Source organism: Aquarana catesbeiana, linkage group LG11 (assembly GCF_042186555.1).
Source record: "Aquarana catesbeiana isolate 2022-GZ linkage group LG11, ASM4218655v1, whole genome shotgun sequence".
NCBI lineage: Eukaryota > Metazoa > Chordata > Amphibia > Anura > Ranidae > Aquarana > Aquarana catesbeiana.
Window position 1 is genome coordinate 81,960,647 of NC_133334.1, and position 6,000 is coordinate 81,966,646.

Genomic DNA, 6,000 nt, shown 5'->3' on the forward strand with positions numbered 1-6,000 from the left:
GAAAATGCCGACTGGTGTATTCTGACAGAGGTAGTCCCCCTGCCAGAACACAATAGCACAGCAGGGGAGATTGCTGTACTAACATTGCATAGTTTGTACAGAAGCCCTCCTAAGCTCTTCAGTTTTTCGTTCAGCCCACTGGATTGAATGAAAATTAAAAACCTACAGGTGTGTACCAGGGGCAATTTAAAAACACACATTAGCTGCCACACATGAGTGGGCTGAATGCAACAAACCAGAAGAGACAACTGCCCCCTTCCCCGATGACATACCTAAAATGTCAGCATAGCACCCAGCATCCTGCAGCTGACTACACCAGAGCTGCACTGATGGGATCAGTATGGCTAAAGCTGGGTACACACTAATGCCCCGTACACACGGTCGGATTTTCCGATGGAAAATGTGTGATAGGACCTTGTTGTCGGAAATTCCGACCGTGTGTAGGCTCCATCACACATTTTCCATCGGAATTTCCGACACACAAAGTTTGAGAGCTTGCTATAAAATTTTCCGACAACAAAATCCGTTGTCGGAAATTCCGATCGTGTGTACAAAAATCTGACGCACAAAGTGCCACGCATGCTCAGAATAAATTAAGAGACAAAAGCGATTGGCTACTGCCCCGTTTATAATCCTGAAGTACGTGTTTTACGTCACCGCGTTCAGAACGATTGGATTTTCCGACAACTTTGTGTCACGGTGTGTATGCAAGAAAAGTTTGAGTCAACATCCGTCAGAAAAAAATCCATGGATTTTGTTGTCGGAATGTCCGACCGTGTGTACAGGGCATTATTTTGTGATAAAAAAAAAAGTTTAACAGATTCCTAAATCCACACAAGGATTGAATAGTTCCTGTGCCATTGTATTTTTACAGCAGGGAATCCTCCACTGTCAGAGTACACTAATCAGCTCTGCAGCCAACTGGCTGCAAGCCTCTGATTGAAGGAGGTTTTCCAGCAGGACTGTTTGACAGAAACTAACAACTGTCTTCTGTCAAACCAGGAGGGCTACACAGAGTGGAATTCAGGCTGTCCCTACCAAACCAGCTTAAAGCGATAAAAAAAAAAAAAAAAAAAAAAAAAAAAGTGGACTTCTACTATCTACAGGTAAGACAATAAGGTGGCTTACCTGTAGGTACAGTTACTATCTCCTACAAATGGTGTTTAGGAGATATTTACTTTAGTAGCACATGCACACTACGCTCTCAATGGACGGCATGAGCTGTGCTGCAGTCATCACTAATGCAGGCATGAATGGCCAGACCCCACAAACCTGCGTGAAGATGGAAGCCCTGTCAGGGGTGAAAGCATATAGCTGGAGAGATTGGTTTTAAGGGAAGTCTTTCAGAATGTGCTAATATGCAAAGCGTAGTAGCACATTATACTCAAACTTTTTTTTCTTGCTGTTAACTACTGCTTTAAGTCGTGCATGCTAAAAAAAAAACAAACAAAAAAACCCAGCTCAACCACATGCCTTTAGCCCTGGTTCACATTGATGCGATTTGGCATGTCAAATTGGCGGCAATGGCAGTGTCTGAATCAGTTTGCCGTCGCATTTGTCCCAAAAGTTGTTTCTGCACTACTTCTGGTGATTTCAAGGTGCGATTTCCATTGACGTCTGTGCAGAAACCAGCACAGATATCTCTGAAATCGCCCCCGAAGTCGGGACTAACATGCGGGAACGAAATTGTGCGAGTTCAGCTGAACGTGCATGATTTAATTCCCGCAGTCAGTGTGAACCTGGGCTTAAAAGTGGAAGTACAGCTGGTTTATCAACACATGGCTGACAGGCAGGGTATTAATGACCCTATAGGTCTCTTCTGCCACAAATGCATCTGTCTGCTTGTCAGCTGTCATGCTCACTGAGTCGCGCACATGCATGGGAGTGGCGTTAAAACAGCCTGGCCTATCAAGTGGCTGAAAGGGACGGGACCCAGAAGGAAGACCAGGCAAAACTAAAAGTGCCAGTGTCCCCGCTGAATCGGTCCCAGCGGTGCGCCGAGGACACCATATGACAGGCAGGTCTGCCATAATGTACTAATACACTGTGCATACTAGCACATTATGGCATAACCCACCTGGGGTGCCAAAAAAAAAAAAAAATAATGATAGTGGACTCTACTTACACTTTAACAACCCCCAACCACATATCTAAATGAGCCTGGGTGTATTTTAGAGGACAGCCCAGGAAACAAGACAAACCTAGGGTAACACTATAGCGTCTTGTGCATGCCACGTTTGCATGGGCATAGCAGCTCATTCCTTTGATCCCTGCGTCTTCTCTACAGCGCAACTGCATGCAAACAGCAGTGTGCTTTTGCGCCATGACGTTTTATGCACTTGAAGACACCGAAGCAAGGGGGTACTATTAAGAATGCCCCCTATCCGTCTGCAAAGAATCACCTCGTCTGGTCAGTGGGAAGGTGTGCGATTTTCATGGTATCACATAACTGGCCTAACAGGAATAAGAAAACCTCTTTAGGAGAAACAATATTATCATCATCATCATCCTCCACAACAACAACACAGGATTTTATAACAGTGAGATAAACCTGAATCCTTCAGAACTGTCTGCAACCACCCAACCACACACACCACTGTTATCATGTCAGTATTTATTTAGTAAATAATAACACCCACAGTAACAGATGAGAAGATCATGCAGAATAATAATCCTCCGCACACACTGTGAAGATCAGGGACACTTCCATGAACAGATAGAAGCACACAGCCCCGGCCTATGCTTGGAATGAGGTCAGCTGACCCCTCCTCACACTGCAGGGCCCGGGCAGGACACTGGTGATGACAGAGGCGGCCATGCTGGGCTCACCCAGGATTAAAGACCCCTGACCGGCGCCTGTGACAAGTCACCGCCCGGCTATACTGTGACTAACTCTCCATACAAGGGTTAATGGAGGACGGCGCTCACCTGTCCCGTGCCCCTGTCTCCCGAGTTTCCGTGTCCCCGGTGTTGTTGTTCTATAGCTCTGGCTCCCCCGTCACAGGAGCTCCTTCCTCTCCCGCTCAAACCGTTCAAATTGTTCAAATCCAAACGGCTGCAAGCCAGACGGCGCGACGTCAGAGGGCGGAGCCGGAGACCATAGAGGAAGCCGGGGTAAGGATAGAAGAGCCCCGCCTTCCGGGCGCTGGAGGACTCGCGAGACGCAACAAAGGAATGGAACGCTGTTGGTTGGGCTGATGTGTTCTATGCTACAATAGTTCCAAACTGGAAAGCCCTTGTTATCCCGGTCACTGAATTCTCATACAACGTTATTCCAAGTAGTACAAGCACAGTACACTATATATATATATATATACACACACACACATCTAGCTATATATATATATATATATATATATATATATAAAGAAAAAATCATTACAATAGTTTCAAACTTAGGAGTATTTGTAAAATCAGTCACTGAATTCTCATACAACCATTATATCATTCCAAGTAGTACAAGCACAGTAACATTTATATATATATGAAAAATAAAAACATCACAATAGTTCTAAACTGAGTAGTTGTAAACCCAGTCACCAAATTCTCATACACACAGGCATATCAAGTGCAGAGCAGTTCTCTGCTCACAACTGTCACAAAAAAAAAAAAAAAAGCAGCTGGCAAAGTTTATCACAACATTGCTCAGGGCTGAGAGAAAAAAAAGAAACATTGGGGGTCATTTGGTTCTTTTAGGCCCCTTTCACACAGGGCACGTCCGTTTTCACTACTCCGCTTGCTCAGCGGGGATCACTCCATTGATCCCCGCTGAGCCGGCGGATGACAAGTCCGTCTCTGTACCCTGTGCAGGGATGGACCTGTCAGAGAGTCCACTCTCCACTATGGGGGGGATCGGATGATTACAGGCCAGCTGTCCGTTTTCATCCGATCCGCCAGACGGATGGAAAATAGGACATCCATCTGTCTGGATTTTGCGCGGTGGATCGGATGTCAGCGGACATGTCACCGCTGACATCCGACGCTCCATAGAGCTGTATGCAGCGACCGTTCATATCCGCCTGAAAAAACTGACAGGCAGATCTGAACAGTCTGCATGTGTGAAAGGGGCCTTAGATCAAAGGGATGAACTTCGGTCTACAAATGAGGTCAGTTTATCCACTTAAAGCGGAGTTCTATCCAAAAGTGGAACTTCCGCTTTAAGGACTCTTAACCCCCTGACATGCCACATTTGGGATGTTATTGGTGTTGGAGGGGGGGCAGGTACCTAGTTTTGACAGGTTCCTAGCTCCCACTTCTGCTCGTGCCACCTAGGCGACTCGAGTGGAAGTTCTCCTCTCCCCCTCCCTCCCTGCAATCTTCTGGGACATGTCACAGGTCCCAGGAGATTGCCGGGCCATTGAGAAGACACAGCGCGACTTGCGCATGCACAGTGCACACCCAGCTGTGAAGTTACAAGTACCCACACTTGTGATGCCGGCGCCGGAGAGAACCAAGAAAGAGAAGCGAGTGTTCAGGCGGCCACATCGCTGGACCATGGGACAGGTAAGTGTCACTTTTTTTAACAGAAAAGTTTAACCAGTTCCCAACCGGCTCACATCTTTTTATGGGGGTTCCCCTGCGCGAAAAACCCCTTACGGGTTTCCTTTAAGAGCCGCCAGAGGCCGCGATCGCCGCCGGCCATGCGCGATCACGTGCACGAGCGCCAGCACAGAGATTTGTGTGTGTAAACACACAAATCCTTATGCTGTCAGAGGAGAGGAGACATGTTGTTTGTTCCTAGTAAGTAGGAACAGCAAAACGTCTCCTCTCCTACTCAGTCCTATCCCCATACAGTTAGAACACACTGAGGGAACACACATTTATTTAACCCCTTGATCGCCTCTAGTGTTAACCCCTTCCCTACCAGTGTCATTTACACAGTAATTCGTTCATTTTTTTAGCACTGATCGCTGTATAAATGTCAATAGTCCCAAAAATGTGTCAAAAGTGTCCAATCTGTCAGTCGCATGTCGCAATACCGCTAAAAATTGCAGATCACTGCCATTACTAGTAAAAAAAAAAAAAAATCACAAAAATGCCATAAATCTTTCCCATAGTTTGTAGACGCTATAACTTTTGCGTAAACCAATCAATATACAGTTATTGTGATTTTTTTTACCAAAATATGTAGAAGAATATATGTTGGCCTAAACTGATGAAGAAATTTGTTTTTTAAAAAAATTTTTGGGGATATTTATTATAGCAAAAAGTAAAAAATATTGTTTTTTTTTTTCAAAATTGTCGCTCTTTTTTTGTGTATAGCGCAAAAAATAAAAACCGCAGAGGTGATCAAATAGTACCAAAAGAATGCTCTATTTGTGGGGAAAAAAAGGACGCAAATTTCGTTTGGGTACAACATTGCATGATGGCGCAATTACCAGTTAAAGGGACGCAGTGCTAAATTGTAAAAAGTGCTCTGGTCAGGAAGGGGGTAAATCCTTCCAGGGCTGAAGTGGTTAATAAACAAATCAGCATTACAGCATATTCAGCATAAGGTATTCACGAAAATACTATTCAAACTATTATCAATAATATGAATTATCAATAATATGAAGAATGTGTGTTTATTAAAAGTCAAAAGAAACGTGGAGAATAACTGCGCATCAATAAAATAAAATTAATATAAAAAAAGCTGCAAAATCCTATATGTGACACAAACACACAACTTGAACATTAATAAACTTGTGACTCGCGCTATTGACAAACAAAAATTTGTATTTTGTTCAAGGTGATGTTTCACCACCTTCATATTATATTTACTGTGTTTGTCAATAGCGCGAGTCACAAGTTTAATGTTTATTAAAAGTGAGCAGCTATACTTTTTGTAGCTGCTGACTTTAAATAAACACAAAACTGAGTGGAACGTTGCTAAGGGGGTTATTTACTAAAGGCTAATCCACTTTGCACTGCAAGTGCACTTCAAAGTCACTGTAGATCCGAGGGGGAGATGGAAGGAAAATAAAAAAACGCATTTTAGTTTGCACATGATTGGATGATAAA

At 44.1% G+C, this 6,000-nt stretch overlaps 1 protein-coding gene across 2 annotated transcripts in view; it reads right to left on the reverse strand.

Moving 5' to 3' along the window:
* INCENP (inner centromere protein) overlaps positions 1 to 3,089 on the reverse strand; it is a 58,387-nt gene extending 55,298 nt beyond the window's left edge. Inside the window, exon 1 of one of the 2 annotated variants that reach the window (XM_073604603.1) lies at positions 2,929 to 3,089. The gene's annotated coding sequence lies outside the window, so the exon portion shown is untranslated. The remainder of the gene's footprint in view (positions 1 to 2,928) is intronic. The other variant, XM_073604604.1, reaches the window with a different exon arrangement.
* Positions 3,090 to 6,000: the final 2,911 nt, after the last annotated feature.